The 24,585-nt window shown below is 43.5% G+C and overlaps 1 long non-coding RNA gene across 1 annotated transcript; it reads left to right on the plus strand.

The window, feature by feature from the left end:
• Positions 1 to 5,612: 5,612 nt before the first annotated feature.
• Positions 5,613 to 24,063, plus strand: LOC136848090 (uncharacterized). Its single transcript, XR_010855935.1, has 4 exons — positions 5,613 to 5,746; positions 11,872 to 11,943; positions 14,243 to 14,323; positions 23,881 to 24,063. It is a non-coding gene; the product is annotated as an uncharacterized lncRNA (long non-coding RNA).
• The last annotated feature ends 522 nt before the right edge of the window (positions 24,064 to 24,585 follow it).

The raw sequence follows: 24,585 nt of genomic DNA on the forward strand, positions 1-24,585 counted from the left end.
CAACAGCATCACTCAAAATCCATCAAGAGACTAGTGAGCTTTGGGGGCTTTTGGGCCTCATCCTTGAAGTTCCTGGGCCCTCTCCGGGCCTGCTTCCCAAGCCTGGCAGGATACCTGCCTTCCTCCGAGGAAGCAGCCAAATGGAATTCCAGATGGAATCCCATAAGATTAAAGTAAAGAAACTGCTTACGTATCTGAAAAAGAACTCTAAGTAATGGTTAACGCGACGTTAAAATTAACTAAAGCCTTCCGGATTTTCCTTGAAGACATTTTGGAATCCTTCAGTCTCCAGCTTCAGGAAGAAGAGAAATGCCATTCGCTCATGCGCCGAACTCCAAAGTCTCCAGGACAAATCTGCGAGATGCTTCAAATTGTCTGGAAGTCTTCAGAGGCAGCAAGTGTCATTTTTGAAAAGATGGGTAAGAGAAAGCAAAGAGTATGGTGGAGGGAAGGGCCCGACCCAGAGGCTGCTTCCTCGGAGGAAGGCAGGTATCCTGCCAGGCTGGGGAAGCGGGCCTGGAGAGGGCCCAAGCCCCTCAAAGATGGGCCCCAAAAGCCCTCAAGGCTCGCCAGTCTTTTGAGGGCACCTTTGAAGGAAGGGCCTGACCCAGAGGCTGCTTCCTCGGAGGAAGGCAGGTATCCTGCCAGGCTGGGGAAGCGGGCCTGGAGAGGGCCCAAGACCCTCAAAGATGGGCCCCAAAAGCCCTCAAGGCTCGCCAGTCTTTTGAGGGCACCTTTGAAGGGAAGGGTCCGACCCAGAGGCTGCTTCCTCGGAGGAAGGCAGGTATCCTGCCAGGCTGGGGAAGCGGGCCTGGAGAGGGCCCAAGACCTCAAAGATGGGCCCCAAAAGCCCTCAAGGCTCGCCAGTCTTTTGAGGGCACCTTTGAAGGGAAGGGTCCGACCCAGAGGCTGCTTCCTCGGAGGAAGGCAGGTATCCTGCCAAGCTGGGGAAGGGGCCTGGAGAGGGCCCAAGCCCTCAAAGATGGGCCCCAAAAGCCCTCAAGGCTCGCCAGCCTTTTGAGGGCACCTTTGAAGGGAAGGGTCCGACCCAGAGGCTGCTTCCTCGGAGGAAGGCAGGTATCCTGCCAGGCTGGGGAAGCGGGCCTGGAGAGGGCCCAAGACCCTCAAAGATGGGCCCCAAAAGCCCTCAAGGCTCGCCAGTCTTTTGAGGGCACCGTTGAAGGGAAGGGTCCGACCCAGAGGCTGCTTCCTCGGAGGAAGGCAGGTATCCTGCCAGGCTGGGGAAGCAGGCCTGGAGAGGGCCCAAGACCTCAAAGATGGGCCCCAAAGCCCTCAAGGCTCGCCAGTCTTTTGAGGGCACCGTTGAAGGGAAGGGTCCGACCCAGAGGCTGCTTCCTCGGAGGAAGGCAGGTATCCTGCCAGGCTGGGGAAGCAGGCCTGGAGAGGGCCCAAGACCCTCAAAGATGGGCCCCAAAAGCCCTCAAGGCTCGCCAGTCTTTTGAGGGCACCTTTGAAGGGAAGGGTCCGACCCAGAGGTGCTTCCTCGGAGGAAGGCAGGTATCCTGCCAGGCTGGGGAAGCGGGCCTGGAGAGGGCCCAAGCCCCTCAAAGATGGGCCCCAAAAGCCCCCAAGGCTCGCCAGTCTTTTGAGGGCACCTTTGAAGGGAAGGGTCCGACCCAGAGGTGCTTCCTCGGAGGAAGGCAGGTATCCTGCCAAGCTGGGGAAGCGGGCCTGGAGAGGGCCCAAGACCCTCAAAGATGGGCCCCAAAGGCCCTCAAGGCTCGCCAGTCTTTTGAGGGCACCTTTTAAGGGAAGGGCCCGACCCAGAGGCTGCTTCCTCGGAGGAAGGCAGGTATCCTGCCAGGCTGTGGAAGCGGGCCTGGAGAGGGCCCAGGCCCCTCAAAGATGGGCCCCAAAAGCCCTCAAGGCTCGCCAGTCTTTTGAGGGCACCTTTGAAGGGAAGGGCCCGACCCAGAGGCTGCTTCCTCGGAGGAAGGCAGGTATCCTGCCAGGCTGGGGAAGCGGGCCTGGAGAGGGCCCAAGACCCTCAAAGATGGGCCCCAAAGGCCCTCAAGGCTCGCCAGCCTTTTGAGGGCACCTTTGAAGGGAAGGGTCCGACCCAGAGGCTGCTTCCTCGGAGGAAGGCAGGTATCCTGCCAGGCTGGGGAAGCGGGCCTGGAGAGGGCCCAAGACCCTCAAAGATGGGCCCCAAAGGCCCTCAAGGCTCGCCAGTCTTTGAGGGCACCTTTAAGGGAAGGGCCTGACCCAGAGGCTGCTTCTCGGAGGAAGGCAGGTATCCTGCCAGGCTGGGGAAGGGGCCTGAGAGGGCCCAAGACCCTCAAAGATGGGCCCCAAAAGCCCTCAAGGCTCGCCAGTCTTTTGAGGGCACCGTTGAAGGGAAGGGTCCGACCCAGAGGCTGCTTCCTCGGAGGAAGGCAGGTATCCTGCCAAGCTGGGGAACCGGGCCTGGAGAGGGCCCAAGCCCTTCAAAGATGGGCCCCAAAAACCCTCAAGGCTCGCCAGTCTTTTGAGGGGAAGGGTCCGACCCAGAGGCTGCTTCCTCGGAGGAAGGCAGGTATCCTTCCAGGCTGGGGAAGCGGGCCTGGAGAGGGCCCAAGCCCCTCAAAGATGGGCCCCAAAAACCCTCAAGGCTCGCCAGTCTTTTGAGGGCACCTTTGAAGGGAAGGGTCCGACCCAGAGGCTGCTTCCTCGGAGGAAGGCAGGTATCCTGCCAGGCTGGGGAAGTGGGCCTGGAGGGGGCCCAAGAACTTCAAGGATGAGGCCCAAAAGCCCCCAAGGCTCCAGGATCCTTTGAAGCAGTCTTCAGCTCCTGAAGCATTCCTGGAGAATCCAATGGGCATTTCCAAAGGCTTCAGTGCCTAGAGATGGTCTTGAAGCCCTCGGAAGCCCCAGAAACATCTGGAATTCATCTCCAAGAACGTAGGCTTATTCATCTCCGAAAACGTGGGCATCCCCCAAGAAGCCTTTCTTCTTTGATTTCTTCTCCATAAAACTCTGTTCTTTAGTATTGTGCAAGAAATCCAAAGGCTACAAAGCCTGGAAATTATCTTCAAGCTTTCGGAAGCCCCAAAAGCCTCTGGAATTCCCAGAAACCTTCGGGATTCCCAGATTTCCTACTGACACCCTGGGGATGACTAGAATGATACAGACAAGATCCACCTGAAACCTTGTGGCCATCTTTAAAGATCTGATAACCCGCAAATTGAACAGGGACTTGGTGTGATTGTGAATTTTTTTTTATCGTTGATGTTTAACGAGTAAGTGTTTAGCGAATGTTTAGTGAGTAAGTGTTTAGTGAATGCTTACTTTAGGGTTTAGTGAATGTTAGTGAATGTTTAGTGTGTAAGTATTCAGTGAATGTTTAGTGAATGTTTTGTGAATATTAGTGAATGTTTAGTGTGTAAGTATTCAGTGAATGTTTAGTGAGTGTTTAGGGTTTAGTGAATGTTAGTGAATGTTTAGTGTGTAAGTATTCAGTGAATGTTTAGTGTGTAAGTATTCAGTGAATGTTTAGTGAGTGTTTAGCAAATGTTAGTGTTTGGTGAATGTTTAGTGTGTATGTATTCAGTGAGTGCTTAGTGAGTGTTTAGGATTTAGTGAATGCTTTGTGAATGTTCAGCATGTAAGTATTCAGTAAATGTTTAGGGAATGCCTTGTGAATGTTAGTGATTAGTGAATGTTGAGTGTGTAAGTATTCAGTGAATGTTTAGTGTGTAAGCATTCAGTGAATTTTAGTGAGTGTCTAGCGAATGTCTTGTGAATGTTAGTGTTTAGTGAATGTTTAGTGTGTAGGTATTCAGTGAATGTTAAGTGAGTGTTTAGGGTTTAATTAATGTTTAGTGTGTAAGTGTTTAGGGTTTAATGTATGTTTAATGTGTAAGTGTTTAGTGAGTGTTTAGGGTTTAGTGAAGGTTTAGTGCATGTTAGTGTTTAGTGAATGTTTAGTGTGTAAGCAGTGAATGTTTATTGTGTAAGTATTCAGTGAATGTTTAGTGAGTGTTTAGGGTTTAGTGAATGTTTAGTGTGTGCTTACTGAGTGCTTAGAGTTTAGTGAATGATTAGTGAATGTTAGTGTTTAGTGATTGTTTAGTGTTTAAGTGTTCAGTGAATGTTCAGTTGGTGTTTAGGGTTTAGTGAATGTTAGTGTTTAGTGAATGTTTAGTGTGTAAGCATTCAATGAATGTCTAGTGTGTAAGCATTCAATGAATGTTTAGTGAGTGTTTAGGGTTTAGTGAATGTTTGGTGTATGCTTAGTGAGTGCTTAGTGTTTAAGAATTCAGTGAATGTTCTCACCAACGAGAATAAAAAAATCCTTGAAATAAAAGATATGACCTGTTTCTTAGAAAAAAGGTAGTAATGGCAATACCCTCAAATTAGTTCTGTTCGGGTTTGAACAAATTTATATCGAAAATTGTATTCTAGACTTATATGTGTAGCCTACAGCTATTTTTTGGCGTCCACAGGGTATGGGGAACTTAAAAGAGTGCTGTCGAACAAGTTTTCCATTCTACCATTGCCGAGCAGCAGCTCTTATTTTTAATCAATATAAAGACTTTTCACATCAACAATAATGACCGCCGAGTACGAATTTCAAAATGGGAGAAAACATACATAAACAGAAAAAACCAACGCAAGTGGATTGGACACAAAATAATTGAAGAGGACCGTCCATACTAGGGATGGGAAGGATGTAAATAAACCCCACTGGAAATCGTAGGGTGTAGGGGAGGGGTTGGGAAGTGATAAAATACTGAGATTCGCGGAAGAACAAATTTAAGCATTCAAGAAGCTAAAGTTCAAGCGTAAACTCATAATTTAAGATTTTTGCTAGTGAAATCTTGTTTCCGATACCGCCTTGTAGTAATGTTCCTTATACTTCAGTTGTCTAAAACTTACTGACTATGGAAAACATTATGATGTGTGTGTGGTAATCAATGTATAACTGATATAAAAATCAGGCAAAACAGACACGTGATTTTGTGAGGTGAATTTTTGAAATTAAACATGTTTGAATGGTTTTGAAGAACATAGTCCATAAAAAATTTTTAAAAAATAACATGAGACCATTACAAGTTTCCCATAGACCAATTTTCTCCCCGAAGGTAATTATCGAAATTACTGGTTGCTCTACTTTGTCCCTGGTATATATTGGGGCAACTGTATAGCAAACGTAAACTATATTATGGCCATTGTTATCTAACAGCCTCACTGAATAGCATTCCACCTTTTCGATTCTATCTATGGGCTTTGTAAAAACACCATGTTCAATTCTGCAAGAAAAAATGTTAAAAAAAATCGTCACTCGCTGTTTTACATGCGTAAGTAGTTGAAGCAACGTTAATTTAATCCATTACTGGATAAGCACCCATGCATCTACCTTTATTCAAAATTACTGCCAAATAAACATGGTCGTGGGATCTTTCTGTTTTTTTTTGGGGGGGGAACGGTGGTCTGCCATTCGTAAACAGCGCATTCTACTAATGTAAACGTTCTGGTACCTTGAAGAGCTGAATTTGTTGAGAGATTCTTACATCTGATTATTAATCACCTCCAATATTGTATTTAATGTAAAAAATTAGTGATGAAATCTTTATAAAACTATTAATAATGAATTACTCACCCACTTTTGAGCTCATTTTCCCTAAGTGAAGCACCATGTTTTAAACATGTTTAAGGTCATTACAGACTAGAATACGCCGGAGACGGCAACCTCTGCTTCTGCAAAAACCTACTACCAAAATGTCCGGTGCTGCAAGAAGATCTCGTAAGAAAACTGTATTGTTATACTGTTTTGAATTCACTTGTAATGGCCTAATTAAGACTTGGCGGACACGATTGTATAAATTATCATAGAATATATATTAGTTTGGAAGGTTACGGGAAGAGAAGTAAATGCTTAGGATAGACCAGCCTGCCGTAGGCCAAACCTATTTTGCAAGCTCGGTGATGATTTTTATCGGGTCATTTTTATAAAGAGTCCTAGGTCAACCTTGGTAGTAGCCTACTAAATGAACAGTAACCTACCTCTGCCATTCATAGGGTATTACGGTTGGCCATACTTGCCTGAGCATTGTCAATAAGGTCTCGTAGGGTAGGCTATCCTTGGTGGAAACCCTTCTTTAGCCACTACAGACCAGGTTGTAGAAATTTTTCAATTTTTCTAAAAATTTACTAAAGACCCTTGTACATCCTAAGCAAACCTTACTCAGCCTAGGCCATTTGTGCTCTGGCTTGGGCAATTTAGGGTTTTTCCTCCCCTCCCCCAGGTTCTGTTAATATTTTTGGTGTTATCAGCTGTCGCTGAGAGATTTGTACTCTGCTGCCCAGCCCAGGAACTCTTAAGTTAAGCTTGGTATCCTAGGCCACTCATATAAGGTTTAGAGCATATATACGTGAACATTGTTGAAATATAGCCTAAGGTAATTTTTTGGAAGACTCCAGCCAGCCATTTCAGAAGGTTCCAGCTAGCCATTTTTGCATGAAAACCATTTTGGTTTTTTATGCAAAAACGGCTAGGAAATGATAGGGCACTAAAAGAACCTAAAAATACCAACCTAACTTAACCTAGGAGTGTTTTCTGGTTACAATTTTGCCGTATTAGCTATGGAGGTGGGTGGGGGGCCGGTATTGTCTTACCTTATAAGTCGTAATTTGATTGATTATTTTTCCCTGTTATTAAGCATTTGCAAAGGTCATGTATTGAGATTAAATTTTTGTTTTGATGTGTTTTAGCCAAGAAAAATATTAATTATAATGTGGGAGGTGGCTGGAGTCTTCCGAAAAGTAACCTAGCCTACATCGGATAGGCTATAGGCTATTGTAACTAAACCTAATATGCAGCATCGTACTTGAATGGGGCAGTGAACTGGTCTCAGATTAAAAGAAAACCAAAACGTCCTCAAAAATAATCCAAACTAGTCTCATTTAAGGTTTTTGTTCACTTATATAAAATTTCTTGCATGAAAGTATGTTTTTCATTCATTAGGGCTTAAATATAACTTTTATACCTAAGCAACTTTATGTTTATTTTCACACCATTTTGGATGTGCACTTATCTGCCATCTTCAGCATGACCTTTGCAAATTAATTTAATACGTATATTTATGCATCAGTATGTTTATGTTACCCATAAATGGACTACTTAACCAAGGTTTTGTTTTCTTCTACCATTTGCACATCAAGAAACATATAGGCTAATAGTGTGAAACATGTCAAATGTTGACATAATTAAAATGATTTTAGGTTCTTTATCATGTGAATGCTGGCTTCCTAAAGAGGGAGTCCTACCTTCTTTTATGAGTAAGAACTTGGAGCCTTTCCAGGCCTTTAGGCACCCTCTTTCTCAGGCTCTGGCCCTAAAGGCTGGCTTAAAAAGAAGGGAGAGTCAGTGAGGCAGGTGGTCCCCTTCTCCAACTTTGCTAGTAGGTTTATGTTATGCCAGTGGGCAACATGGTAATGACAGAGCCAGATCCCTGTATGTGTCCTTCAGGGTGGTTACAGACTGCCTCTCAAGAACCACTGTCCTCCTATCTCTTCTGTGTTGACCCCTTTTCTGGCCAACCTTCTGGAATCGCCAAAAACTCTTGCCCTGTCTGTAGAGTTGAGGTCAGTGTTGGACAAGAAAGCACTGGAGATCATAGATGATCAGTCCCCTGGCTTCTACAGTTAACACTTGGTGTTGGCTGGTATGGTCTTTGAAGCTTGCTGGCGGCGGCACGTGAGTGGCAGGGTACCACCCACTTACTAGTCAGAAAAACACATTCTTTCTGCTGTTGTCAGGTTTGCATGCTTGCACCCTTTTTGTTTGAAGCTTTATTTTGTTCCTGTGATCTCACGTTTTCCTCCTTTGAGCTGAAAATGGTCAATTGTAAACTTCCATTTTCAGCAGATGACATAAAACCCAGGGAGACAGTGTAGGCATAAGAAATTCTAATCTTTTCTAGAATGATGGATGTTTTTGATGTGAAACTAAACCTTACCTTCTTAATACAGATGCCCTAACTGCCCAAGATCCCTAATTTTTATTATCCACTGGTAACAATGTAGGTAATCAGTGGTAGGGAGGTGAGTGGGGGAGGTCCCCAGCTAATCTGCCATAAGCTTGAACTTTATTGTTCTTATGGAAATGCAAGCCATTCCCTTTTTGTGTAAATATTCCCCAATAACATAGCTGGAACAGCTGTCAATGCATCCAAAGAAGATTTTTAATTGGTGGTCAGAAAAAGAGGTGAATAGTGTAAGATAATTTTTATTCCTAGTCAACTGCTGTAATCCAGTTCTTCTTTGGCCGTGGAATAACACGTGAAGCTGATGGTTTTATAGAGGGTGTGGTTGGATATTTCTGCAGCCGTTTTTTGAGAATGCCAGCCAGTGCCCTACAAGGCTCCTGGGCCTACAAAGGCACTGCAGTTGAACTTTCAAGTTAAGCTGACCCTTCCTTCTCACCTAAACCAACAACTCCAGGTGTGTGATCCACCCCTTGTTGGATGTGTCAGAAAACAATCATCTCTGAGGGAGAGTGCCTAACAATGGTGCTCCCAAACAGTGAACCTGGCAGACGTTCAACTGTAGTTGCAGTCACTGTCACTGAGTCAAGAATCTTCCTGAAGACCAGAATATTCTTTTGAGACCTTTGCAAGGAGAGGGGTAATGCTGCCCAGCGTTTAGGGATCAGCTTGCTGTAAAAACACTAGTTTTATTTTATCTTCAGGAGCCAAGAACATGTCAGGCCAAGCCAAACAGATTGTTCATGGTACAGCAGAAACTTTTTTATCAACCTTGAGTTTGTTGTACAATTAGAATCTGAATGAAAATTTCCTATTTGTTGATAATGCAGATATCACCATATTCCATCTTTTCTGAGCTACAAACGTAAACAATGTTGATCTCTCATAGTTTATCATGACAAAAATGTTTTCTTAAGAACACAATGATCTATGTCCTGTCTTTCTGTAGTTAGCAGCCAATGGATCTCACCAGTATACCCTAATTATCAGGCTATGTCAAAAAATGTATGCTGTATGAATGGGTTCTGATTAAGGTCCCTACTCTAATATTAACATATTTAGGGAGCAGGTCCCCAGCTAAACCATTTGAAAAACATTACCCCTAGAGTAAGGTGGAGGTACTTCCGAGAGGATCAGTTGATGTGTATTGTAATATAACCATCCTTGAAATCCACCAAAGTGTGAAATTGCACTCTCTCAACTTTTACTACACCATTCTTCATCTCATTCACCTTTTACAGAGTCCAGGAATCTCGTGGGAAAATGGACTGGTACAAGAGCAAGAAGTATAAAGGACTTGAAAAAGAGAAGTAATTACCCTTCCCATAGGGCATCTATTACCCAGGTCCCCATTTTATGTCTGCCATGTTGCTGAGTGGCTCAGTAGGCACCCTCTTACCAACAACAGCTGAGTGGGGGGAGGATGCCACCCTAGTGTCCTTGTCCCTTCTTCTACCTTTACTCATGACAAAATTCCAAAATGGATCAGTGGTTGAAAAATTATCAGGCAGAAAAATTCCTTTTCAACTTTTAACATAAGCAATGTTGACTTAGAAGTAGTCTTTGGTCATTGATGATCTTAGTAACAAAGTCTAGAACTTCCATCTGCTCTAACTTTTAATCCAGATCTGCCTCTGCTTCCTACTGGTAAAAAGAGAAGTAATCCCAACCATCTATTACCCAGGTCCCCATTTTAGGTAATAGGGACAGAGTGGTCCTTAAGCACCTGTGTGGCTGGAAAATTGTTTGAGCTTTTTGAGGTTCCGAGCACAGACCTGTTTGCCATTCGGCACAGCAGGCAGCTCCTGGGTTTTCTCCTCCATAACTGGACCTGTAGTCAGCATAGAGGATTTTTTCAGTACCTGTAGGACAACCTTTAGGTATACTCTACATTTTTAGGCTAGTTCCACCTATTAAAAGATAGTCAACAGAATGTTGATTTCCCCAAATATCAGGCTGACTCTGGTGGTTCCAAAGTGATCACATGCTGAGTAGCATCTGGACCTGCTAGCTCTGATGTCTGGGTCTCGAGAGATATTCCTCTGTCACACAACCATCAGTATCAGCCACATGTAGAGATATCACTGGGCCATGGGGTTGCTGGCACTTCACGCCTGGAGGCTATCCAATGTCTCCTCTAAATGAGAGGTTTTTCTTGCTGGACTGTGAAGATGTCAGAATATTTTCATTTCCTTGGTGGCTGCCTACCAGAGAAGGGCCATCTTATGTAGTTGGTGTCATAGATGCGTACCTCTTTGGTTGAGCTGCTCTTCATTTGTCTAACTTTGCTGTGAAAAACTTCTCTGTCTCAGCTGTTGAGGGCATAGATTAACCATAGGCCAGGTTTTGAGACTAAATGGTAGATCTCGCCTCCTCAAGGGAGATTTCCATGCTCCTAAGAAGCTTCAAACAGTCTTTCCTTGACAGGGAACCCAGGCTCCCTGGAAGAATGTGACTCTCGTCCTAAGGAGTTTAACTTGCAGTCGCACAAGTCCTTATGAGAGTCGCCAGAAAGAGATCTGACTCTGAAGACTGTGTTTTTAGTAACCTTGACATCTGCGTAGGAATAGGTGAGTTATATGAGCTCTCGCAAGTGGGAGTATGGCTTGCTCAGTGAGGAGGGCGAGTGTGCAGTCAGAGCAAGAGCTAACAAGGGTAGGGACATCACTGTCCTTAGTATTCTTTAGGGACCTGTCTGGTCACCAGGTATTACATGTGGTGTGGTCTTATCTGATCACAGGCATGACATTTTCCCATGGGGTGTTTGCCACTTTCCTTCAGTCTGCGGTGGCTGCTCAACAGGTTGGGTAGCTAGCCCAGCTCCCTTTTGGGGTAGGTATCATCTCATCTGGGTATTCAGTGTTAATTAGCAAGAGAGGATGGGAATGACTGGTTTCTTCCTCATTTCTCTCTTCCTTCCTCTCTTGTTAGAGAGAGTCTTGGTGCCAATCCATGTACAAGTTGGACAGACATGAGTGCAGGTTAGCTGTTTGACTGGGCACCAGTCTTTTCTTAGGTTACAGATAGATACAAGTTCCCCCTGCCATTTAGCAAGAGGTAGAAGAGGATATACAGTAGAATAGTCCATCAGTTGATGTGAGTCTGTTTTGTCGTCTCCAACATTCTGTTTTCTCTCAAGGTTCTTACAGCATAATTAAGTAATTGCTTTGCAAATCCAATACTCAATTGTCCAGAGTCTTGCAGGTGCAACAGCATATATGGGCAACAAACTAGAGGTGTGAGGTCTTTCTTCCTTTGCTGTTATTTGACTAAGATGTTATTCCCATTTTGGGGGTACCTACCAGTCAGCTCAGAGAGTACCCAGATTTCCACCTACCAATGGGTTAATCTCCCATGTAAAGAACTTAAGTTTTTAGTTGTGTAAGAACATACATAAAATTATCAGATTGCATTTTCCTTAACATACAAACCTGAAGTTCTCTTCATAAGTGATCCACCGCAGCCACCCCTCTCCTCTCATCTGTCACTTGGACTGGAAAGCAAAGTGGAGTGCAGACTGACAGGTAGGTGGACTTTCTCCCTGCCTCTAATGGCTAACTACCTTGTCAAAAAGTTTGAATGGCCGTTTCCAGCTCAGGCTCGAACTTCAGGTTTGTATATTAGGAAAAATACAAGTTACTGTACTTTTAAAATTTGATGTTTTCCGTAAACCTCATCTTCATACGTCTTTCATTTTATCAAGAAAAACCACCATTTTGATCAAGATCATGGCGTTCATAATAACATTTATGGTTGTTAAATGTGGAATTATTTTGAGGAAGATTTTAAAGTAACACTAGTTTTTTGTATGTAATATTCCTGCCATGGACTGTGTTCTCTGTTGTGGCCGAGCTTTGTTTTTATACTTCTTTCTTTCTTTCAGTGTCACAGTTGCATCGCCAAGGATGGGCTGAGATTCCAGAAGTTATGGCATCATCCATAATGGCTGTCTTAGGTCAGTATTTTCACTAGTTGTACTGGATCTCATTTAATTAGTTTCATTGGTTATGCATTTAGTTTTAATTTCTGTGTAAAGTTTGTTATTTAATGACATGCCCAAAGGAGATTCATACTATTTTTAACCTGTTAAGCATTACTAATGGGATATCTCAGTCGCCCATATCTCCTATCACACTGCCTTCAGTGGAGTAACACATGCTCCCTCTGTCAAGGCTGGTGCCACACTAATCAAGCTCAGAAATACACTTTACTCTTATACAAATTGTAGGAACATCATTTGGCAACATTGTGAGCTAGATTAGGAGTAAACGGCAACTTTTTTTTTGTAACAGAAAGACAGCCTGACAGAAGACATTTACCTCTCATATCCTGCTACGCTTCAAGCGTTTATTGATAAATGATTTATTTCTTTTTCTTTTGATCCCATTTATCCCCCATAATGAGCGTTCCAAAGCAAGAGAAAAACCCTTTGCCGGAAGAGATGTTATCATTACTTGATGAAGAGACTAATGATGACTGCAAGACTCAGAGTAGCAACCTCTAACTTAGGCGGTGAAGATATATGTGATTCTGAAGAAAGCCATAATTCAGATTAAAGCATCGCTTTGCTAAGTGACTGGGCAGTAAGCGATAAGGAGAAGAGTCTCTCTACTTTTCATTCACTCAAAGGTGTGAAATTTATTGTTCAGGATAAGGAAAACCTTGTCGAGTTTTTTGAGTTTTTTGACGACGAAGTTCTGGAACAGCAAATTGTAACAGAAACGAACAGATTTGCCAACAGTGTCTAGATGAATACACAGAAAATTTGCCTAGAATAGCATGAGCACTAAAATAGTGTTATAAAAATGTAAGTGAAATGAAACTATTCAGTGCTCAACTGGCTCTATGTTTCATGGAATGGCATACAAAAGAATAATTTTTTCCCTTTTATGTTTGATGCATGTAATCTTTAGGATATAAAAAATACAGTGCCTCCCCCCATTTTTACACGGGGATAGGTTCCAGAACCTACCGTGGAAATGCAGAAATCCCCTCTGCTTATAACTGGCTTATAACTGCCAAATACCCTGTACCCCTTGAACTAAAATGCTTAGATTTTGAGATAATAACCACAGTTCTCTCTCTCTCTCTCTCTCTCTCTCTCTCTCTCTCTCTCTCTCTGTCAGTATACATACTGTATATTTTAATGAAAAAAAAATTAATTAATGAATAAATAGTGTTGCTCTACAAAAAAAGCAAATTAGTGGTAATTTTAGAGACATGGCCCAAAGAAAAATTTGCAAATTAATAAAAGTTCCCATCAAAAGTGAGTGAATGAGGAGTGTTTAAAGAGAAGAGTCTCCTGTTCTTTCATTCACTCAAAGGTCAAATTTATTGTTCAAATAAAAAAACTTATGCCCGGTTTTTTGAGTTTTTTGAGACACAGCAAACCTCTGGAACAGCAAATTGTAACAGAAACAAACAGATTTCTACATGTCTAGATGAATACACAGAAAATTTGCTTATTAATAGCATGACCACTAAAATTTGTTATAAAATGAAGTTCGAAATGAAACTATTCAGTGATAACTTTCTTCAGAAATATGTTTCATGGAATGGCATCAAATGTACAATTTTTTCCCTTTATGTTTCTTAAAACATAATCTTTAGGATATAAAAATAAATTGTTTCCATTTTGTACAATGTTAAGGTTCCCTACCTACTCGCAAATGCAGAAATCCTCTTGATGTGGTAACTGGCTTATAACTGGGAAAGATGCAACAATACCCTTGAACTAAAATGCAAGTAATAACACAGTTAGAACCACTGTTTCTAATAATTGTAAGTTTGTGTTTAGTTTCATGTTCTGTTTGTTGCCATATATTAATGAAAAAATAATTAATTAATGACTTTAGTTTAACTTGGACCAAAATTTTATCAAATTAGTTGGGATTGAATTTTAGAGACATGGCCCAAAGAAAATTTGCAAATTAATAAAAGTTCTTTGGAAAAGCTCTTTGATGTGTTCCACAGAAATCAGCAACAAAAAAGGTTTTGAAATGGGGTAAACACTGTTTTACAAAATAAGTTCTTTGATATTTTCTTATCCCACATTATTTAATATCTTAATGTTTCACAAAAAACTATCAATGTAAAAATGAGACAGAAAAAAAAGATAAAAACGTGTTGTTGCCAAACGATAGTGGATGATGTGAGAAAATTTGCCACGTCTGGAGCAGGTTAAGTGACGTTTAACAGGTTAAGATATTGTTAAAAGGCAGGTACAGTAATGACATGGTCTTCAACCCTTACAGGTTTGGGGCTTGGCTATGGCGCCTGTAAATTGTATGACAATAAAAATGGAGATGTCAAACGGTATCGTTTGGAATACACAGGTGAGGAGTAAATTGTTAGTTGCATTTTATATATATGATAATGATAAAAGGGTGCCATTATTCAATTGTAAATCAATATGCCATCAAGTTTTACATTTCAGCATTTTTTATTATACCCTCCATTTTTGGATCCATAAAAGATATTCTTTTTGTTCACGAGACTTACCTGTCAGATATATAGTATATAGCTGTATTCTCTGAAGGTCCGACAGAATTTCAAAAATTCGCGGCACACGCAGTGGCAACAGGTGGTTAGTACCCATTCCTGCTGCTGAGGCGGGTATCAGGAACCATTCCCATTTTCTATTCAGATTTTCTCTGTCGCCGACTGTCAACACCTGTTTCAGTTCCTCCGTCTTTTGGATTTTAACTATTTTTCATTTGAGTATTTTCTTTGACTTTTGGTTTTGACTTTGGATTGTGACTTGGCATACGCTTTTTGTGGACTGTTTTTTGAATTTGCCTTGATTTTCTGTTTGAATGATGTCTTCCTCTAGTTCTGCTAGCTTTAGAGTATGTTGTGGGTGGGTGTAAGGTGAGGCTATCGAAAGCTTCAGTAGACCCTCACACTGTTATGCATGAAATGTAGAGGCATGTCTGCTGTGGATAATGATTGCAATGAATGTGAGTCTTTATCTGAGGGAGAATGGAAGATTTATGATTCCCTATGTTCGTAAATTGGAGCGTGACAGGGTGAGGAGGTCTTCCTCCAGGAGTGTTTGTGGAGAGTCAGGGTACTAATTTCTCTCCTGAGTAACCCAAATGTAGCTTGTTTCCTAACCCTGTAGTTTTGCTTTCGGGCCCTGAGGTTGTTGCAGAAAGTAATGGCCTGATGGAGTTCTGAGTCCATCCGTGCTCTGGAAAACAAAAGTGAATGCCCTTCAAAGTGCAGTGAAGTGTGTGAATCCCCTAGTGTTGTGGAGGGGCGCCAGATCGACCCATAATGCTTCTAGGCCTGGACCTCTGCCGGACTCCCAAGACTCAGGGAGAGGGCATGTCGAAAGTCCGCATGAAGGTTACGGGACTTCCCCGATCTGGCGTCCCTTCGGCAGGTCCTGTTGACTCCACCCAGGCTGCCAGGATCGTGCTCATGCACGATCCATAAGAATGCTTCGCCCTCCGACATGTCCTCCCCTTGTCGGGTGGAGCTCTCAGAAGACTCTCCCCTCAAGAGAAGCCTGAGAGAAGAGGACGCTTCACGTCATCTTCCTCTAGACGCATTGTTTCACCGTCATCTGAAAGTGTGTCGAGAAGTCCCGCCACAGAAAGGACCAGGACGTCTTCAGTGGAGGACGTTTGACGCTGCTCCCAGTCGCTCCAAGATGAGAGACTGTTTTAGCTCCATTGGGAAAGAAGAAGGCGTCCCTCACCCCTCGTCTTCTCACAGGATCAGCTCTTCCCCTAAAAAGAGCTGTCCCTACCAAGAAAGATTTTGTTGGATATGCAACAGCAGTTGGCTTCTCTCCTGGATCAGAGGGGAAGGCCAGGCCGTCGACGCAAAGACTTGCATCTGCCTATCAAGAAGAAGTCCAGAAAGTCCCACTCTCCCCGCGCCTTTTCGTCGTCTCCGTCCTGAAGCTTCATCGCCTTGCGCCTCACGGTTTAAAGAAATTCACCATCTTTGAAGATTTTGACGCGTCTCCCAGCAGCGTGTTCGAGTTTCTAGCGCCGCAGCTATCACGCCGCCTCCTCACGCTGCTTGCCTCACCCGTGTCTCGGCGCGCTTCACCCAGGACGCCGCGCTGGAAGCCTCTTCCGTGCCAGTTCACGGAGATCGGGGCGCTCGCCAGGACGCCTCTTTGGTTGCTCGTGTTATCGCTTCTCATCATACAATGTTGCTACCACGCCTGCAGTTTTTCTTGATGATCCAACTCCTGCGTTTCTTGGGCTCATCAAGATTTAGCCTCTACTTCTCCATGTTAAGGTCTTGGGATCAGCTCTTCTGGTTTCCTCCCATTGAAGCTGAGGAAGAAGAACTCCTGGCGAATCAGAACCCTCGGACATTGAGAAACAAGTTCCTTCTGCTTCTTCCGATTATCAGACTCTGACTTGTCTGTTTAAGGACTTGTTTCGTGACAAGTTCAAACCTTCAGCTCCTCGCTCCCTCCTTCGCAGTTGGCTTCGTCCAAGGCGAGGAAATCTCCTGGCTTTCTTAAAATGAAGAAGTCCTCTCTTGCCAAGAAGGCTTTTAAGAAAGTTCAAGACTGGATGGACTAGGAAGAACCCAAGGGAAGACTTCTTTTGCTTTGCCTCCTTCTCGCTTAGTCGGAAAATCCGCAGTATGGTACGACACAGGGAAGATATGGGCTTGTCAAGTTCCTTCTACTTCTCAAGGGGACTTCGCTAGTCTTGTGGACGCTCTAGGAGATCCCTCTTGTCCTCTTCCAAGGTGTCTGGACTCTTCTGAAATGGACCATCATTCAAAGGACTTTTCAAGACAGTGGAAGTTTTTAACTTTTTGGACTGGTGTTTGGGAGCTCTGCACACTAAGGCTAATAGCCCTAGTTCTATTAGTCTGGGGAGCTGTCCAGCGTGTTGAACTGCATGGACAAGGCCGTCAGAGATGGCTCTGAAGATCTGACTTCCCAGTTTTCGTCAGGGCCTCTTTAAAGAAGAGAGCATTGTTCTGCTAACTTTTGTCTAAATCAGTTTCTCCTTCTCAGAAGGGAGAACTTCAGTTGCACCTTTCTCTAGCCATCTCTTCCCCAGACCTTTAATCAAGGACCTCGCCCTAGCCTTCAGGAGAAGGCCACTAAAGACCTCCTTGGCTCCAGGTCCTCTAAACGCCCTCAGCACCTCCTTCGCGTCCTTCTGGTCTCATCAGGCCAAAAAGAAGCAGCCCTTTCGTGGAGGCTCTTCCACGGGATTTCTCCAAACCCGCACCTCGAGGCAGAGGTTTTCCCAGAGGCAAGCCCCACCAAAACCTAGGGGCAAGTGACTTTTCAGCGCCTCCAGATGCCAGTAGGAGCCAGGCTTCTTTCATTTTGCTCAAGCCTGGAGAGAGAGGGGGCAGACACCTGGTCCCTCCAAGTTCTCGAGAGAGGATACCTAATTCCTTTCCTGACTCTTCCACCCTTGTCTTCGACCCCCAGAGATTTTTCTCCCAACCCATCAAGCCAAGCAGAAGATACTGTTCGACCTTCTCGACAAATGCTCGAGAAAAGAGCAGTGGAGCAAGTCCTGGACACAAAACTCCCCGGGATTTTACAACAGACTGTTTCTGGTTCCGAAACATCCAGAAGGCTGGAGACCAGTCTAGATGTCAGCAGGTTGAACGACTTTGTCCAGAAGGACAAGTTCAAGATGGAAACGTCTCAGTCTGTTTTAGGAGCATTAAGACCGGGATTGGATGGTGTCTTTAGACCTTCAAGATGCATACTTTCACGTTCCCGATTCATCCCCAGTCGAGGAAGTACCTCCGCTTTGTCTTGGGGGAAGACTTTCAATTCAGGGCTCTTTGCTTTGGACTCAGCACAGCTCCCAGGGTGTTTACTCTTATCATGAAGAATATAGCGAGATGGTTGCACCTCTCGGGAGTCAGGATCTCACTTTACCTGGACGATTGGCTGATCCGTGCTTCTTCACAGTCAAAGTGTCTGGAGGACCTTCATTTTACTTGGATCTGAGTGGAGTCCCTGGGACTTCTGAGTCAATGTAGAAAAGTCCCAACTGATCCCCTCTCAGTCCATCGTTTATCTGGGGATTCAGATGAATTCAGCGGCTTTTCTAGCTTTCCCATCCCAGAAAGGCAAGTTCAATGTTGAAAAAGTCTCATCCTCTTCTTGGAGAAGGAAACATGCTCGGTGAGGGAATGGATGAGTCTGCTGGGACCATTTCCTCGCTGGAGAAGTTTGTTTCTCTAGGAAGGCTTCATCTCAGACCTCTCTCCAGTTCTTTCTGCTGGAGAACTGGAAGAACAAGGAAGACTTGGAAGAAGAATTAAGGATCCTTCCTCCATAAAAGACTCTCAAGTGGTGGCTCGATCCTGTGAAGTTGGGAAAAGGGATCTCTCTCAAGCTTCTGAGCCCCGACCTAGTGTTGTTTTCCAACGCGTCCAGGGGGGATGGGAGCAACACTGGGAGGGGAGGAAGTGTCAGGAACCTGGAAAGGGCAACAGGTTTCCTGGCACATCAACATCAAAGAGTTGGCAGTGATCTTCCTAGCCCTCCAAGTCTTCGAGTCTCTAGTTGCCAATCACGTTGTTCAAGTGAACTCGACAACACCACAGCCCTGGCATACCTCAAAAACAGGGCGGAACACACTCTCGCTCCCTGTTCGCCTTGGCAGAGAAATTCTCCTCTGGGCTCAGGCTCGGGGATTACAATCCTCACAAGATTTGTTGCAGGGGTAGAGAATGTTCGAGCGGACCTGCTCAGTCGGCGCCACCAACTTCTTCCAACGGAATGGACTCTTCATCAGGAGGTTTGCCAAGACCTCTGGTCCCTTTGGGGTCGTCCTCTCGTGGATCTCTTCGCGACCTCAAGAACAAAGAGGCTTCCCATCTGCTGCTCCCTGTTCTAGACCCAGGGCAGTGGCGAGTAGATGCCTTCTCTGGGATTGGACAGGTCTGGACGTTTATGCCTTTCCTCCGCTCAAAATTCTGGGAGAAGTGCAGGAAGTTCTCGGCCTCTCAAGGAACAAGGATGACGCCATCGCCCCGCTTTTGGCCTTCGAACCAATGGTTTTCGAGATTCTCTTCTTCCTGGTGGGACGTTACCAGGTCACTACCCCTGAGAGCAGATCTGCTCAAACAACCCCATTTCGAAAGATACCATCAAAAACCTCCCGCTCTGAACCTGACTGCATTCAGACTATCAGAAATTGGTCAGAGCGAGGGGTTTTCTCTGGTTGAGTGGCACGGGCCATCGCTAGAGCCAGAAGAGCTTCCTCTATCAAAGTGTATCAATCTAAGTGGGCAACCTTCAGAGGTTGGTGCAGAAAGAAGGGAGTTTCTCTTCCTCGACTCTTTGAGCCAAATAGCTGATTTCCTTCTCTTTTGAGAGAAAAACTCAGCTGGCAGTCCCAACTATCAAGGGTATCGGAGCATGCTTTCCTCTGTTTTCCGCCATAGAGGACTGGATTTGTCTAATAATAAGGACCTCCACGATCTCTTGAGATCTTTTGAAACATCTAAAGTTCCCCAACCTATTCCCCTACTTGGAATTTGGATGTTGTCCTCAAGTTTTTAATGGCCAGTCCGTTTGAGCCAATTCATTCAGCATCTCTAAGGGATGTTACTAGAAAGACAGTCTTCCTCATTGCTCTGGCGACGGCGAAGAGAGTGAGTGAAGTTCAGGCTTTCAGCAAGCATGTGGGCTTCAAGGGACACAATGCTGTCTGCTAAGTCCCCTATTTTCTTGGCTAAGAATGAAAGGCCTTCTAATCCCTTGGCCTAGATCGTTTTGAGATTCAAGGTTTGACAGACCTTCTGGACAGAATCAGAGAGAGTTCTGTGCCCTGTTAGAGCGCTAAAGTTTTACCTTAGAAGGACTCAGGACCTAGAGGTCCTCGGACAATTTATGGTGTTCTGTGAAACATCCTGTTAATCCCATGTCGAAGAATGCTCTAGCATTCTTTCATTAGGAATGTCATTAAGGAGGCTCATTCTTGTTGCCAAGATAGCAACTTTAAGTTGTTGAAAGTGAACGCTCATGAAGTTAGGGCAGTCATTTGGGTGGCTTTCCAGAGAAATATGGCGCTCAGTGATATTATCAGTGCCACTTTTTGGAGAAGTGAATCAGTGTTTGCCTCACACTACTTAAGAGATGTCAAGGTAGCTTATGAAAATTGCTATTCTCTGGGACCATACGTTGCTGCTGCTACAACCTTGGGGTCAGGTGGTAGCTCTGCTCCTATCCTTTAATCCTATTTAGGAGGGGTTTTTTAATTGTGTTTTGTTGTGTTTTTTATGGTTGATGGGTCGATTGATGGTGTCAGTCTTCCCAATCTTTTCATAAATCTTAAAGTGCTGGTTAGGTGGTTGGTATACTCGTTGGTCCTGGTATTATGATCCATGGTCTAGTCACATTGTGGTCACGCCCGTGACAGATCATCTAGCAGTCACCAGCTTTATAGGTCACTACCTTGCTGGGGTCTCTAGTAAAGCAGAAGCAGGCTAGGTGACAGTAACCACTCAGTCAGCTATGCTATCAGGTAAGGAACCAAAATATTTTATCTCTTAAATTGTTTTCCATTATTCTTAAGCTGTCTCTACCCCCCTCCAAAGGTGGTATTCAGCTATATATATATCTGGCAGGTAAGTCTCGTGAACAAAATGATATTTTAATGATAAAATAAAGTTTGTTCATACTTACCTGGCAGATATATATATTCATATTGCCCTCCCTCCTCCCCAGGAGACAGTGGCGTTAGAAAATCTGAATAGAAAATGGGAATGGTTCCTGATACCCGCGCCCAGCGGGGAATGTGTACTAACCACCTGTCCGGCCACTGCGTGCAGCCGCGAATTTGAAATTCTGTCGGACCTTCAGAGACTACAGCTATATATATATCTGCCAGGTAAGTATGAACAAACTTTATTTTATCATTAAAATATCATTTCCCATGAGAATACAAACTATCACCATTTATATAGGAATACAGTATTCCCAGCACAAGCTGAAAGTGGTCGTTGAAGCTTGGTAACAAGTGGTTAGCTGGTTGCAGGCAGGTCAATAACAGGGTACCATTCTCTCATCTGGCAGTAACCCATTACCTTTTTCTTATTATGCTGTTGTCAAGTTAAGACATCTCCATTTTGTGTGTGGTCTCAGTTCTTGCATTTATGGTTATTTTGTATAGGGATACTATAAGTATGATCTTGATTTATTTCTGTAGCAGCAACCTATATCTTATATTTATATGAAGCTACTGGTTCACCATGTTATGAAGTGTTCATATATGTTTTATTAAACATTGATACGCCACAGTTGTTCAGAGGTCAAACAGGGCAAGAAGCGGATGCTTGGGTGTTTTTCAGATTCCGCACGGTCTGAACACAAATGGGCATTTCTGGTGCAAATTCAGTGTTGTCAATCTTCTTGGAAACCGCCCAGATACAGTAACATGTCCAAAGATGGAAGTTTCCATGGAACTTTTTGGTTGGGTTCTAATCGGTTTTTTGGTGCGTTAACAAAAACATGAATCTGTCGTGCATTGTGAAAACGCTCGGTGCAAAGAGGCTTGTGATAAATTGCTCACTCTTTTGTGATAAGTCAGTCGGAAAGGCATGTTGGACGTGCTGGGAATTGGAGTTCCCATTTGCTGGAGAGTGAGTAGAGACCAGGAAAATTACTCTTTTATAATTCTTCCTTTGCAGACTTGATTGTTCTTTTATTGTGATTCAACATGCATGTGATATAGCCATAGTGAGAAACAGTCATCTTAATGGAACGAAGCCTTAGGACTTACGTTTACGGGAAGACTTATTGGGGAAAAAATTAAGTGGGGAAGAATCTCATTCATGATTTCGGTGTTAGCAAGGTGTTTTTTTGGGGGGGGGAAAATTCATTTACATTCCTTTCATGGTTTTTAGCATTTTCTTTTCCTAATTACCATGTTTTTAACTTGTTGTTTGTTAGCATCACAGAATAAAGTATTTTTTGTACGTGGGGTTTAATTTCCACACAATAGTTTAGAGAGAGAGAGAGAGAGAGAGAGGTGGGGGGAGGGATTTTCAGTTACCGTTGGAGAAGTTTCTGTTGTCAAGGACGGCTCGGTGAAAGACACACTTGCCAATCAGATCTTGGGGTTAGTAAATCCCACTGCTGCCACCAAATTCTGTTGTATAAAAAACCTACAACTTTTATGCAAGTAACTTACCAAGTAATTACTTAGCTATCAGTTCCTAGTAACCGGCAGCTAAAATGTGAAAATTCATGGTAGTGATTCTCTTGTTTTGTTTTTGGTGTAACTAGCCTCGCCCATTCTTGGGAAAGGAGAGGAACAACACAGCATAGAGGCTCAATTTATTTCTGCTGGCTCCCAACAAAGGTTGTGAGCAGCAGCTTAAATTTTGGATTTTGTAGGCTTTACTGGTTGTTTTTCCTGAAGCATTAGTGAAGTATTTTGGATTCTCTTGGCTGCCTTTCGAGATTTATTTAGTCAGGATTACTTATTTAAGACAAATTTTCATAATTTTGACATGTTTTCCCTTTTTGAGACTTAGTCAACTTGCTTTTGACAGTGTCTGACGCCAGTATGTCTAGCACTCGTTATTGCAGCAGGGACTGCAATATGAGGTTGACTGCCAAATATGATTTGCGCACAGTATAGGCAATCCCCGGGTATTGGCGATCCGGTTTTACGACGCTTGTCTAGCGACAGAAATCGGCAATTTTCATTGCCAAAAATTGCTGATTTCCACTTATCGATGCCGATAATTGGGTATTGGCATGATACATACCTAACAGAGGCGCCAATAACCGAAAATCACTTATTTTCGGTTATTGTCACGCCGTCAGAATGGAACCCCCGCCGATAACCGGGGATATGTACGAGTTGCAGGGGTCAAGTGTGTTCATTAGATCTGACCTGTGCTGAATGTGTTGATTGGGACCCTAGACAATGGAAAATTTTAACTTCTCACATTTCCAAGTTGGAAACAGAAAGGAAAAGAAAAATAACTGCTAGGAGTGACAAGTCTTTGGCTAGCCAGGAATCTTTGAAGTCTTCCCCTGATGTTCCTGTTATTTCTGTCATGTCCCCAATTCCCAGTCCTTCAGCTGTGCCACCTGTTCTTGTACCCAGCTCTCAGACTTCTAACCCCAATGCTATTTGTCACTCTAGAATTGAAATTTGATTAGTTTGAATTGTTGGTGAATTCTATGGCCCAATTAGGTTTGTGCACTTTTGGACTGTGAAACAAGTGCACATAGTGAAGTGTTAATGGATGAGCTGGCTGTCCATCCCACCGATTCTCCTAGGCGAAGGTCCATGACACACTCCCACACACCTGGGAGAAGTCATACTAGAGGCCACAGGGAGGTCAGTGGGGTCTGCCCACGGGCAGTTGGCCCCTCAGTGGCAACTGTAGCCGAATCCCAGGTGACGACAGAGTGCCTTTAGAAAGACGTCTTTTCGAATGCTCACCATCTTTCCTCCAGTTCCGAAGTGTCGAGTCCTGAATGCAGGCGCCAATGGTGTTTTAAGGATGAATCCAGCTTGCGCAGAAAGTTAATTCCCCTATGTAAAGACCTCAGGTTTGTATGTTAGTAAAAATACAAATTACGTAAAATTTTGTCATTTTTATGTTTTCTGTAAGGACATTTTTTATGTGTAGTACTTGGTATTACGGAAGCATTAATTCTTTTATTTTGCCTAAAATATAAGACCAGGGTAAATTGACCTTAATTCTTTCCTTTTCTATTTAGATAACAGCCCCTATTGTTTTTTTTAATTTCTTGGACTCTTTCATAAATTTTTGTTCTAGAGATTTTGCACTGTATATGGTTGGCATTTATCCTTTTGGGGGCTATGACTTTTTAAGTAAATTTCCAATATAGTTTGTCACTTCCCAGATTCAAGATTTTGATTGACATCCATGTTTATACTTACAGTATATCGTCCTGAGGATCCTCGTGTCGAGAAGATCAAGGAATGAAGGCCAGTTCTAATCTTGGCTTGTTTCATTTCTTGCAAATGTAGAGCGTTTGGCATTTATGAACATCATTGATACCATTCCTTGTATCTATGTACATTGTTGTATGAAAAGAATATTTATATAAAGTATCTTGATCACTTGATGCTTTTCATTTAATCCCTACTGAGAAATTTTAATTGCTTCTACAGAAAACTGTCAGTTGCATTATGGCACTGGAAAATAATGCCAGCATGTCATGTAAAATTATTACATACAAGTACAACATCTCATTTTACTTGTACCTCAATCCAATGATATGATTTCTTAAATTGAAGCAACAATTATGTTGGTTTGTTGGTAAACTGTCTACTGGAGTCAGACTCATCTGAGAGCATCAGTATAGTGAAAGTGTGTTGCCCACTATTCAGTGCATGATCCATTTCCTTTATGATCAATTTTAGTTTTAGGTTGTTTGAAAGGTATCTGCTAATACATATGTACAAGCATTTATTTTGGTATCTAACGATCTTAGGCTATTCCCAAGGTATGGAGAGACTCTTCTAAACCAGTTATCTTTGATGATGCAGAAGGGGACAAGGGTTGTTTAAAACTGTTATCTGAATCAAGGTAGAAATGATTTTGACATCATGGACTCCCAGCTGCATCCTATTTGGTTTTATAC

This window comes from Macrobrachium rosenbergii, chromosome 18 (assembly GCF_040412425.1).
Source record: "Macrobrachium rosenbergii isolate ZJJX-2024 chromosome 18, ASM4041242v1, whole genome shotgun sequence".
Lineage (NCBI taxonomy): Eukaryota > Metazoa > Arthropoda > Malacostraca > Decapoda > Palaemonidae > Macrobrachium > Macrobrachium rosenbergii.